The sequence below is a fragment of the Lynx rufus genome, unplaced genomic scaffold (genome assembly GCF_022079265.1).
Source record: "Lynx rufus isolate CCGP_SWC_20201006 ecotype Redwood Valley unplaced genomic scaffold, mLynRuf1.p SCAF_6, whole genome shotgun sequence".
Lineage (NCBI taxonomy): Eukaryota > Metazoa > Chordata > Mammalia > Carnivora > Felidae > Lynx > Lynx rufus.
In genome coordinates, this window is record NW_025814878.1 from 86,665,328 (window position 1) to 86,679,486 (window position 14,159).

A 14,159-nucleotide genomic window follows, 5' to 3' on the forward strand; every position below is an offset into this window, starting at 1 on the left:
AAGTCAAGGTCTATCCCCTTGCCTTTTTCAGCAGTGCCCACATAAATATGTTCCAGCCATGTGGACATCTATTTTAGAGTATCTAGATTGTTACAAATTGGCATACACTGGGATAAGTGTAGCAAAATGGCTCCTATGTATTCCAGTAAAACCCCTTTATATATTGGAGTCATCTATCTCCTATGTGGGATAGGCATCCATTGCTTTGCTAAACAGAAACAATACAAATGTGGAGCATTTGAAGGCTGGTAGCGAGGACATTGTCACCATCTCCCCAGCCTTTGGATTAAAGGAAGGGCAATTTCAACCAAGTCTTGAGTAAAACAACTCAAAAGGGCGTGCTGTCCTGCCTCTTTGGTTAAAATCATATTTTTTTCTCCATCTTTTTGGGCAGACAAAAGGGTAAAAAAAACACAAAAGAAAACAAAAAAACAAAACTTTGTTTACCTTTTTTTTTTTTTAATCAAAAGTATACCAGCAATCCAAGAAAACTATGCCCTTTTAACAGAGAGTAAAGTAGAATTTTAATCTTACACCAGTGTACTTTTAAATCCATTTATTTTAACCTTAGGTCGTTCTGACCACATATAAAATTGTGTTCTAAAGATTTCACTTCACAAACCTTCTACAACTTTCTTTTGCTTTTAGATTTTGACCTAAGCTCTTTTTCTCCAAACAACCAGTCTCATGTAGGACAAAATTACTTTCTTTTACCTTCAACAAAAAATGTATTTTCATTTCTTATTTCTTACACATTTCCTACTTTTTTATATACAATACTACTTTCCCTATTTTTATCAGTCTTAATTACAGTTAGCAGAATTTTTAACTCTTAGAAACCTTAGTCTCCAGGGAAAACTAAGTAGTAACCAATTATGAACTGTCACATCAGAATTTGTTTTAGATGGTAAATTTATCAATTAAGAACAAAGTAGGTTTTCCATTGTAAATCTTAATAAAGCACAAAGCATGTTTGTAAGACCCAAATAGTCCTTTTTGCAATAAGTCAAAAGCACAAACCTACACCTAATAATTAGTGGGTTAGTCTTTTATCTCATTAGATATCCAATAAATTAAATCCCAATTTATTATGCAAGCAAAACTTTAACATTTTAGGTTACCAAAGACTTTGAAAGCTATTTTAACAATTACCCATGAAAACTATGGGACAAACTTAATCATTACTTTAAGTCATCCTTTTGCTAACAAATTGGAACAGAGATAACATGAGCTTATTTGACCTTCAGCAAATCTAGGTAGAATAAATGTTTTTGTTTTTGTTTTTTTTTTTTAATTTAATAAACAGGTCTTAAGCTAACAAACTTAAATTAGCTTAAATACTGAATACTTTCTAGTTGGGTTCACTTAAGACAATTTGTTCCCCATGGCTAATTTTTACCTGGAACACTGGTGGGGAAATCTGAAGTCAGTGGTCTTTGCTCTTTGACATCTAGGGTGGGAGGAGGAGCTGATTGTGACTAAGGCATTGAGGACCCATTTATGTGCAGAAATACAGGTGGTGCAGAAACAGGAGGAGGGGGAAGGAAAGACAGAAGGGGCAAGGTGCTAGCAGAAGCCAGAGTAAGAGTAGTACCAGTTTTAAATCTTCTCAGCTCAGAGGAGCAGACTCTAGGTTTTCTGTTTTGTTTTGTTTTCCACTAGTGGAATTAGGCAGTCCATGTCAGTCTGGAGAAGACAGGGAATTTCCCGGAAACAAAGGGAGTTTCAGCAGCTGCATGGAAATATTCCTTTCAGTCCCCATTCTGAGGTAGACTAACCAGAGACAGTTAGCTCTAATTATCATCATTGACCCAGGAAATGAATGAGAGAAGTCCCCACACATAGTCACACAGCAATTCCAACCTACTGCCCAGTGCCTTAGAGTTTCAGTTTCTTTCCTTATTTCTTATGGAACTACTAGGGAAATTCTGGGAGGTGAACAGGTTCCCCATTTGCCTCCTAGGGGCAGGTCTACCAAAATGAACTTGGGTTCTTACCAGTCTGATGGGCAGCACTCCCTAAGCTGTTCCCTGGGCCTCATGTGTTCCTTTGCCCATCCAGGGCCCTCGCCCTGGCGTGCTGGGAGGGACCAGTCTCCTACAGATCAAATGGTCTGCTGGCACCAGGTGAGGTCGCCTCTCTCAGTGCCCTTAGGTTTGTATCTTGGTGACAAGGGAGGTAAAAACACTGTCTCCGTCTCCCAGGCGAGTCCCCATGAGAAATACATCAGGATTCTTGCATAGAGGGACAGGGCACTAAGGCCTTTCTATCCAGGAAGCAGCTTTATTCATGCCAGTGGACTGGTACCTGAAAAACTGAGCCCACAATGCAGTGAGGTGTAGCCTTTTTATAAATTTTCTACTTCTTTGTCTCCCATTCATGATAACATACAGACATACGGTCTGATTGGGTGGTATCATGTTACAGAGTCATGAGGGATGTCATGTACAGACATGCAGAGTCATGAGGAATGTCACATATGTGCACATAGCCAGTTGTCTTCCCTTATCTTCAGGTTTTTTTTTTCCCCCCTCACCACATTCCTTAGGGAGGGGACGCTACCACAATGGTATTAGGAAGTGGGGATTTTAAAATGTGCTTTAGGTTATGATGGTAGAGCCCTCATGAATGGGATTGGTACCCTTATAAAAGAGACCCTACAGAGTTTCCTAGTTCCTTCCACTATGTGAGTACTCAGTGAATAGGTGCTACCTAGGAAGTGGGCCATATCAAACACTGAATATGGTGGCACCATGATCTTGGACTTCCCAGTTTCTTTTTTTTTTTATAAAGTTTTTTATTTATTTTTGAGACACAGAGAGACAGAGCATGAACGGGGGAGGGGCAGAGAGAGAGGGAGACACAGAATCGGAAGCAGGCTCCAGGCTCCGAGCCATCAGCCCAGAGCCCGACGCGGGGCTCGAACCGACTGAGCCACCCAGGCGCCCCTTGGACTTCCCAGTTTCTAGAATTGTGGAGAAATAAATTTCTGTTGTTTATAAACAACTCAGTATATGTTATTTTGTTATCACAGTCCTAATGGACTGAGACAGAACTTTACAAATATTAATGTTCTTAAAGACAGATGCAGATGTGTTTTATCTACCACTTATTATTTTTATTTTCATTTTTTTTAGTTGCAGGTGTAGAATTTAGTGATTCATCATTTACATACAACTTGTAGTATTCATCACAACAAGAGCCCTAAAGAGGGCTCTTAAAGGGTATTAAAGAATACCCATCACCCATTTAGGCCATCTCCCACCCACCTCCCCTCCAGCAACTCTTTAGCAACTGTATAGTGACAGTCTGTTTTATGGTTTGCCTCTCTTTTTTCCTTCTCTTATGTTCATCTGTTTTGTTTCTTAAATTCCACATGTAAGTGCCAACTTTTAAACACATACTGAATTTTTTATATTTATTTCTGCTTGACACACATTTCATTTCTTAGTCTTGTCATACTCCTGTATTCTGGAATTATATCTTAACTTTTCTATGATCTATTACAACACAATATTTCTAAGTATATTTCCTAGTGTTACTCTTAAGAAAATTTGATATTCATATGACTAATGTCATTGGTTCATATTTTATAAACTTATTTATCTATTTTATTTTATATTTTTATTTTATTTTATTTTATTTTATTTTATTTTATTTTATTTTATTTTATTTTATTTTATTTTATTTTTTAAGGTTTATATTTTGAGAGAGAGAGAGAGACAGGAGCAGAGAGAGAGAATCTCAAGCAGGCACTGTGCTGTCAGAACAGAGCCTGATGTGGGGCTCAAACTCACAAACTGTGAGATCATAACCTGAGCCAAAATCAAGAGCCAGGCACTTAACTGGCTGAGGCAACTGGCACACTGGCGCCTCTATTTTTTTACTAGAGAGAGAGAGAAAGAGAGAGAGAGGGGGGCAGAGGGGGGGAGAGAGAGAGAGAGAGAGAGAGAGAGATTGAGAGAGAGAGAGAGAGAGAGAGAGAGAGAAAATCCTAAGCAGGTTCACGCTCAGTGCGGAGCCCAACGTGGGGCTCGATCCCACGCCAGAGCCAAAATCAAGAGTTGGACGCTAAACCGACTAAGTTTCCCATACTCCCGATGGTTCATGAAATTATTATATTAAATTTTTTAATCTTTGAGTTTCAGAGTTTGGCCAACATTATAAAATGCATAGAGAAATTTTCCATTACTATCTGTGATGGGGAATAATTTTCAATAACAGTTTAGAATTTCAGAATATCAAAAATTCATCTAAATATGGACATGATTTTTTTATTTTTAATATAATTTATTGTCAAATTGGCTTACATACAACAGCCAGTACTCATCCCAAGAAGTGCCTTCCTCAATGCCCATCACCCACTTTGCCCTCTCCCTCACCCCCATCAACCCTGTTTGTTCGCTGTATTTAAGAATCTCTTATGGTTTGCCTCCCTCCCTCTCTGTTTATAACTATTTTTTTCCTCTTCCCTTCACCAGTGGTCTTCTATTAAGTTTCTCAAGATCCACATATGAGTGAAAACATGATATCTGTCTTTCTCTGACTGACTTATTCCACTTAGCATAATACCCTCCAGTTCCATCCACATTGCTGCAAATGGCATTGTTTTATTCTTTCTCATTGCCAAGTAGTATTCCATTGTATATATAAACCACATCTTCTTTATCCATTCATCAGTTGATAGACATTTAGGCTCTTTCTATAATTTGGCTATTGTTGAAAATGCTGCTATAAACATTGGGGTACGTATGCCCCTATGCATGGGCACTCCTGTATGACTTGGGTAAATTCCTAGCAGTGCTATTGTTGGGTCATAGGGTAGTTCTACTTTTAGTTTTTTGAGGAACCTCCACACTGTTTCCCAGAGTGGCTGCACCAGTTTGCATTTCCACCAAAATGTACAAGAGGGTTCCTATTTCTCCACATCCTCACCAGCATCTATAGTTTCCTGATTTGTTCATTTTAGCCACTCTGACTGGTGTGAGGTGGTATCTCAGTGTGGCTTTGATTTGTATTTCCCTGATGATGAGTGACATTGAGCATCGTTTCATGTGTCTGTGGGCCATCTGGATGTTTTCCTTGGAAAAGTGTCTATTCATGTCTTCTGTCCATTTCTTCACTGGATTATTTGTTTTCTGGGTGGGGAGTTTGGTGAGTTCTTTATAGATCTCGGGTACTAGCCCTTTATCTGATATGTCATTTGCAAATATCTTTTCCCATTCTGTCAGTTGCCTTTTAGTTTTGTTGATTGTTTCCTTTGCAGTATAGAAGCTTTTTATCTGGATGAGGTCTCAATGGTTCATTTTTGCTTTTAATTCTCTTGCCTTTGGAGATGTGTCGAGTAAGAAATTGCTGCAGCTGAGGTCAAAAAGGTTGTTGCCTGCTTTCTCCTCTAGGGTTTTGATGGCTTCCTGTCTCACATTTAGGTCTTTCATCCATTTTGAGTTTATTTTTGTGTATGGTATAAGAAAGTGGTCCAGGTTCATTCTTCTGCATGTCACTTGGACACAACAATTTTAGCTTTTTAGAACATTTTCTTTCACTTCTCTCATAATTCTTGTCCTGTTAGGTTGTTTTCTTTAAATTCATTAAATCAATTCTATTAATATATTTTTTAGAAAATAGTACAGAATGATATATTGAATTATTTTTGTCTAAATCTCAGTTACTGCACACATCCTAAAAAATATCACACATATTATAAAGGAGAGTAAATAAACCACCATTGCCCATATCTACAAATTAAAGAGAAGATAGAAATCACTATTACATATAACCAATGTTATATATAATATAACATTGGAAACAAGGTAGAGCCATCCAAAGAGTATTACTGGTACAGAGAGCCTGGCATAGATTTCATAAGAAAGGGGAGAGGGCAGTGGGATCAACAATGCTGAACACACATGAAAATAACCCCCAAATTTTCCTAAGTGGAAAAATGTTAAAAACAGGTCTGAGATATGGTGCTTAAAACACCAAATAGTAGTTTAAGAAAGGCACTACTTATGCACAGGAGGGAGATGACTGGGGAAGAGACGGCATCCTCTGGAGGTTTGCTGGTAAACGATTAAAAGGAAGAAACAAGTGAAAATTAAAGATTTCAAAGTAATCAAAGAGAATCATAAAATCAGAAAATATTAATCCCTTCCTCTCCAAAAATCATTAATTTATTAGTGAAATACTCATCACTTATATGCAATACCCACTATTGTTGATCAAGGAAGCAGAAGAACTTCACCTAAATAAAATATGATTGGAGAGACTTTTACAGAAGGTCTCACAGTGGGCATTAGATATCTTTAATTATACAGCTAAAACTAAAGCAAAAGTAAAAACAGGTGCAAGAATGGTATGTCAACATTTTATGTTCTACCAAAGTAGAAATAACACAATTGAATAAACTGGAGAAGGGAGAATGGACAAAACAAAAGAAACTTGATAAAAATGTAAGAAAATAAGTGGGACACGGAATAAATTGTTAGCATTTAAAGCTAATGAATAGAAACCTAAGTAAAGAAATAAATTACTATAAAAACTATGAAAAGTATAATTATTAAGAAAATTACTGGAAAAGTGGAGTGAAAAGTAATGAAAAAAGTAATATAAAAGTAATTTAAAAAGTCAACAAACACTTGTCAGACTGATATTCACAATATCAGTGTGTCTCTCAAAAAATAAAAAATGTTAAAAAAGTTTTCAAATAATATCGCAGAGCTGAGCCCAAACACAGCAATTACATCAGTCAATGTAAATAGATATAATCACCTATTAAAATAATTTTAAAACACAAAGCAAAATTCAGCTCAAGACTATATATAAGATATACAAACAAATCAAAACAAAGTTATTTAGAAAGGCTAAAAACAAAGGGATGGTCAAAAGTACATCTGCAAATACAAATTGAAAAAACAAAAAACAAAGTTGTCAAAAAATATGAAGAATTTGATTTTACTCTACTTGAAAGTTTACCAATTATTTTGCCAGTCTTATGCAGGCTGGAAGAAAAGAGACTTCTGGGTCACAGACCAAAGAACCTTATTTAAGAGTCAGCAGGTAGCACAAACTTAACTTTACACTGATTCTCCTGGCCTTTCAAGCCCCACAGATGTTTGGTAAAGCAAATTAGGTGAGTGCTACATATACAATGGCTGTGTATCATAGCCAAGGAACCCTGAATTTAGGAAACTGAGACTTTTATAATGAGCTGCAAGCAATCCTGTCTGTCCTTTCCTTGTAAAGAGACATATCAATTATACTGGATAGTAACCTGCCTTTTGTTTCAGAAACAGACATATTCAAAGCTGTGTAGTATACAAACACATTGTTTTAATCACCCCTTTGATGAAGGAGAAATTCCTGATCTAGGGATATGGGGATAGCCAAACACAAAACCCAATACTGAACAAATGAGAACAACAGCAGTTTATTTATCACATTTACTCCCAGGCTATAGAGGAAGAACAAAGCCTGACATTCAGGGCCCTATGAGGTTGCAACTGGGAACAGAGAGGACAGGCAGAGGCTTCTTTGACACCTCACCAAAGAAGATAGATAGGTCACAAGTAAGCATCTGAAAACATACTCCACATCCTATGTCATCAGGGATGAGCAAATTATGAGTTATCACTACACACCTATTAGTATGGCTAATGTCTGGATCAGTGACAACATCAAACACTATCAAAGATGTGGGGCAACAGGGAAACTCATAAATTGCTGGTGAGAATGCAAATGGTACCATCACTTTAGAAGACAGTTTGGTGGTTTCTTCTGAACCAAAAATACTCCTACTATATAATCCAGCAATTTTGCTCCTTAGTATTTGCCCAAAGAAGCTGAAAACATGTCCGTATAATTACTGACACATGGATGTTATAGCAGCTTTATTCATGATTACCAGAAGTTGGAAGCAACACATGTTCTTCAGTAGGTGACTGGCTAAATAAATGGTGGTACATCCAGACAAAGGAATATTACTCAGCATTACAAAGAAATGAGCTATCAAGTTATAAAAAGACATAAAGGACCCTTAAATGCATATTACTAAACGAAAGAAGCCAATTTGAAAAGGCTATGTACTGTATATATCACATTGAGAAAAGCAAAAACTATGGACACAATAAAAATATCCGTGGTTACCTGAGATGTATTCAAGATGGTGGGAGGTAGGAAAAGAGATAAATTGGCAAAGCACAAAGGAATTTTAGGGCAGTGAAAAATAATCTGTATGACATTATAATAATGGATATATGTCATTATACATCTGTCCAACCACATACAATGTACAATATCAAGAATGAACGCTAACATAAACTATGGACTTTGGGTGATTATGATGTGTCAATGCAGGTCCATTCTTGGTAAGAAGTTTCATTGTGATGACTGATGTTGATAACGGAGGAAGCTGTGGGTGTATATGGAAAATTTCTGCACTTTTCTCTCAATTTTGTTGTAAACCTAAAACTGATTTAACAAAAGGTCTTTATTTAAAAATATGTTTCTGAAGATCAGAATTCATATGGGAACTATAACAGTTATGGTACTTTCACAGTTAATTACACAGCCAAATTTTCATATAGATGTAAGGTGAAATAGAAGGAAATAATGACATTAAACACACCACTCTGGCTTAGAAAGATTAATTGAAAAAAGAAAAATTAAGGGTAATGGATATCAAAATCAGTAACCTACACCTATTGTCATACATATCAAATTTTTAAAACTGTAATCATGAGCAATATACCTACTTTAATGTTCATAGAACATTTAAGAAAATTTACCACATAGAGGTCACACAGACACGTTTCATAAAAAATAGTAGAAAGTTGTCCTGTAATAAAGCAGTAATAGTAGAAATTGTTAACAAAAGCAAGGAAATGGACAAATAAAACATGAGAAAGCTTTCCCACCGAGATATAGAAAACCCTTTAATTTAAAAAACTATTGGGTGACAGAAAAAATGCAAAGAAAATGATGCATTACATCAAAATTTTAAGTCCTTTTGGAATACTGAGTTGTATAATATTCTCTTAAAATGTTTATTTTCTGATATTAAAATTTAATAGATTTTTTTGTAGTTCAAATTTAGGATTTAGGATTTTGATTTTGTAATCCTGTTGGGAATGATAGCAAGAAATTAATTTCTTTTCTAAAGAATGAGTGTGCTAACTTTATCAAGTCTAGTATCTCTATATGTTCTAACTCAGTATGATTTAGCTATATATATTTTTTTCTTTCAATTCTATCAAAGAGGATATAAAAACTGCAATTACAAAATATTTGGAATGCTGTAATCAAAGGAAATGTATGCAATAAATTTTTCTATTATTAAACAGTTACATGTAATTTATAAGAAAAATATTTCAAACACAAGGAAACAAAGGGGAGAATAAAAATAATAGGTTGTGGTATATAAATAATAAACATAAGAACCTGATATGTAAATACCAGACATATTAAGGCAAAACAATGATTAAAGATAAAAATTTCACTACATAATGTAAGCAAAAAGATACAGAAATTAAAATTTACAGATATACAAGAAGAAATCATAAAGCCAAAATCATAGAATATGACATATATTTCTAAGTATATGCTAGATTAATCAGACAAAAAAATCTTGAAACTCTAAAATGGTAATATCCATCAAGGCCTGAACATAGTGCATTTGGTGCCTCAAAATTGATACACCAGAATGTTTAAGTTCCTCTTCCATTGTTTTCTGGACTGAGGCCAACTTCATTTTTTCACCATTATTTACACATTTGTGAGAGGTTATTTTTCCCTCCTATTTTCATATAAGGAAATATTCAAATGTTTCAAATACTATGAGGATATATTTTGAATATTTTGAAATATTTAAAAGGACTTTTCTAAGAATGATTCTCTTTGTATTAATTTTGCCTGGAACACATACATGCAAATATGAATTTAATAAATTAGTAAAGTTTTCCCTACTAAAATTTGTTGAATATAACACATTTTTCCAACTGAAACCTCTTTTATTTTAACTTTTATTTATTTTTGAGAGAGAGAGTGTGGGAGAAAGGCAGGGGGGAGACAGAGGATCTGAAGTGGCCTCTGAGCTGACAGCAGTAAGCCTGATGTAGAGCTCAAACTCACAGTGAGATCCTGACTTGAGCCCAAGTCTGATGCTCAACTGACTGCAACATGCAAGGGCCCCAACTGAAACCTCTTTATGAAAATAGGTTTTCACTCTTCATTTAGTATCACTTTTTCAGACTCATCTTCATTTATTGTCTTTATAATTTCATTTTTAGAACTGGGAATACTTTTGTTTCAACTTAACCAGCTTAATTTACTTCAATTCAAATTTTTGCTTCTAATTTTAGTGGCTTTGCATCTTTTTTCCTTATCTCAAGAATCTTCTACTTTACAATTTTCATCTTGACCAATCACCATTTTTTCAAAATAAAAAGTCATTTCATCCTTAGTTTTCTGGCATAAAAACTATCTTTTGTTTTCTTTTCTAAATTATGCTTAGGAGTGTGTTTGTTCTAACATGTTAAGTGAAAGAAGCCAGTCAGTCACAATAGTCAACGTACCGTATGATTCTATTTACATAGAATGTCCAGAATAGGCAAGTATACAGAAACAAAGTAGATTAGTGATTGCCATGGAATGAGGGAGGGAAGGGAGGAAAAGAAAGTGCTAATGGATATAGAGGAAACCTTTTGGGGGTGATAAAAATGTTATGAAATTAGATAGTGGTAATGATCATCACCTTTGTGACTATAATAAAAACAAGTGAATTTTATACATTATATATATATAACATATAATATATATGTTTTATATATAATTATATATGTATTATAAATATAAATATAAATATAAATATAAATATAAATATAAATATAAATATATATATTTTTAGCGTTTATTTTTGAGCTAGAAACAGAGTGCAAGTGGGGGAGGGGCAGAGAGAGAGGGAGACATAGAAATTGAAGTAGGTTCCAGGCTCTGAGCTGTCAGCACAGAGCCGGATGCTGGGCTCAAACTCAACAAACCACGAGATCATGACCTGAGCCAAATGACTGAGCCACTCAGGCGCCCCAGCTATGAGAAGTATACCTTAATAATATTGCATGCCTGTGTACATGTGCATATATATTTTATAGAAGTCTATGATCAATGGAACAGCCTAATAGGAATAAAAGTCTGATTGATGCCTGTTTTGCAATCTGAAAAGACATTTCCCCAAAGTTTCCATATCTGAGGATTCTGAGACCCAGAATCCACTCACTTGACATGGAGGTTGGATCTATTTGTAGGATACTGCAAAACCATTTCAAATAAATACAATAGATATTCACCTAGTTCTCTTCAAAACACTTGCTGTCACTTACTAAAGCAACTGTAACCTGGAGAAAAGGGCTAACCAAGACAATTTGAGGGCTGTTACATACAGTATCTTTGTTTACCCAATATTCTCACGTGTCTGCCTTTGTTAGAGTATAAGCTTAGAAAGGCCAAATTCTGACCCCACAGTCTACTGCAAAGTACATCCACTAGGTCTATGCCTCTCGTTATTTCCCTGAACTTCAATTGGAAGGAGACACTTAGCAGCTTGGACAGAGCCCACAAAATGGCTTTTTGATTAAAGGATAACTTATGCAGTGGAGGCCAAGTAGAAGTCCCTGTAACTGCCTCCTTTTCCCTAGACCAGATTTTAAATTAGAAACAGTATTATATTCCTACTGGAGTTCATAGGTCAGCACTTTTTCTAAGACAAAGGACACAGGAGAGATAATTCCAACATTTCCAAAATTAATTCACGTGTGTAGTCCCTGCACAAATATATGAATCATGGCGAATGAGGTACATTCCTTGAACTTGTGTCCACATACTGTCTTTAGTGAAACAGATCAACAAGTCTTCTGGCACTTAGTACGTAGCTACTGAATCAGAAAACATTTTTTTTCAATCTCCATCATTAAAAATGATTAAAAATTATTCACCCCTGTGTGGGAAAACTGCAATACATTTTTACCAGTTTTGCTTCAGAACCTTGGTGACTCCTTTGTTCTCATATATAATATAATCCCAGGGGTCTTTGATCATGTTACGTACTATTCCTCAGACTTTCACATTGGTCTTACATTATGTATATAATGTTATCCAGTACTGGAGAATAGAAATTAAATTAGTATACTCAATATTCTCTGAAGTATGTACCTCTACAGCATTGAAGATAAACCTTAGTTCCAAACCATTGAAGACAAACCTCTTCAACTAACAACCCTGCCACCTGGTTACTTTTCCTGTAAGAAGACCAGCAGTCCAGTGCACTAGTGGATTTGGATTTGATCCTGGATACCATGGAGAAATAGGCATTCTGCAACAGAATAGAGGAAAAGAATAGTGTATGTCTTAAACTCAGAGGATTCATTGTGGCATCTCTTGCTTCAATGCCAATGCCAATTCTAGATAGATATCTGTAGCAACAACGACGAGCAACAGAGACAATGCAACAAAAGACTCATATCTCTCAGGGATGAAAGTCTGGGTCACCCCATCTGGCCAGCATCCTAGATCAGATGAAGAATTGGCTGAGGGTGAAGGGAAGCTATGAAGGTAATAAAGGAGTGAAATAAGGTAACTTCATCAGAGGAGACTGTAATTTCTTCCAATAACCCTCCTGAGTTTTTTATACAAACTATGCCTGACTACTGTTTCAAAATTTCCTACAGAGTAGATTTAATTTGGGCCTCAAGAAAATTGAGTGAGGTGTGCCTGAGTGGCTCAGTTGGTTGAGCATCTGACTTGGACTCAAGTCATGATCTCATGGTTCATGAGTTCGAGCCCTGCATTGGGCTCTGTTCTGACCGCTCTGAGACTGGAGCCTGCTTCAAATTGTGTCTCCCTCTCTCTCTGCTCCTTCCCCAAGCACACTCTGTCTCTCTTTCTCCTTCAAAAATAAATGAACATTAAAAAAAATTTTTAAAGAAAATTGAGTGATAAATGATATGGATGGTGGTTGATGTTTTTGGCTACCCAATATTGCATCCTTTTGACCACAAATACTTTAGGCCTTTAATACATTAGACAGTTTCATGGGAGCGTGAACCAAGTTAGTGTCTTAGCTCAATTGTTCTTCACACTTCAGATTTATGCCACAGGACTTTCTCTGCAGCAGTGCAGCTCCACTAAGCTTGGAGGCAAGAGCAATCTGCAACTGTGAAGAAGTTGATTAGTTGATTCCATCTGGGGTAATATTCAAATAATGTGGATAAAGCCTGGTAGATAAATGCCCCACTTCTATCCTTTCAAAAGACAACCACAAGAACCATTCTTTATGTTTCCTTGAGGGGCTAATGTAGTGTTTTTTACAGGGGCAACCTGTAAAAAAACCTTTGGCTTTTTTTCTAAACTCACTCTTAACTGCCCCCCTGCCCTGCTCCCTACGATCTCCTTCCAAACATACTACTTGAATCTAAGTGCCATTTTAAGCTTTCCCTAACTCTTGGTTAACCCCCAAATTAAGAGCTGGTAATATTGTATGATTATTAATTTCAACGCATATTTATATTATATACATTTATATTTTATACACTTATACAGTGAGTTTTATTTCATAATTTTAAAAAAATTCATGTTTATTGTATTATAATAGGGATTCCCTTCCAAACTTAATAAATGTAATGTCATGATTGATTTGTATGTTAAAATGTAATAGTTGGCTGCTGTGTGAAAAATAAATGAAGAAAGAGTAACATACAGCAGACCAGTATTATTGAAAGAATCAAGATGAGAGATGATGATGATGTGCATACACACGTAAGAGTAGTATCATGGAGATGGAGAGAGAAGGTGGATTTCTGATACATTTCAAAGTTAGAATTTTTAATATGTAGTCATGGATTAAATGTCACTTATAAGTAAAATATGCTGCTTTTAAAAATTATCCTAAACACCAACATTTCATCCAAAACATTCCCTAATATTCAGAGTAGAGAAGAATCAATTCTGTAATAAAAACACATAAGCTTTTTTTTTTTTTTTTGGCAGGGGTGGGGAGGTTGAGAATTGAGATAGAAGTGAAGAAATGGTAAACTAATAACCTTTGTTTTTTTAAAGGAAGGGAAAAATGTTGTCCAGAAGCAAGATCTCATTTTTGCAAGCACAAAACA

At 35.6% G+C, this 14,159-nt stretch overlaps 1 pseudogene; it reads right to left on the minus strand.

Annotated features, from left to right (window-relative positions):
• Nucleotides 1–12,414: 12,414 nt before the first annotated feature.
• The window catches only part of LOC124529154 (epithelial splicing regulatory protein 1-like), a 106,600-nt pseudogene continuing 104,855 nt past the window's right edge, over nucleotides 12,415–14,159 (minus strand).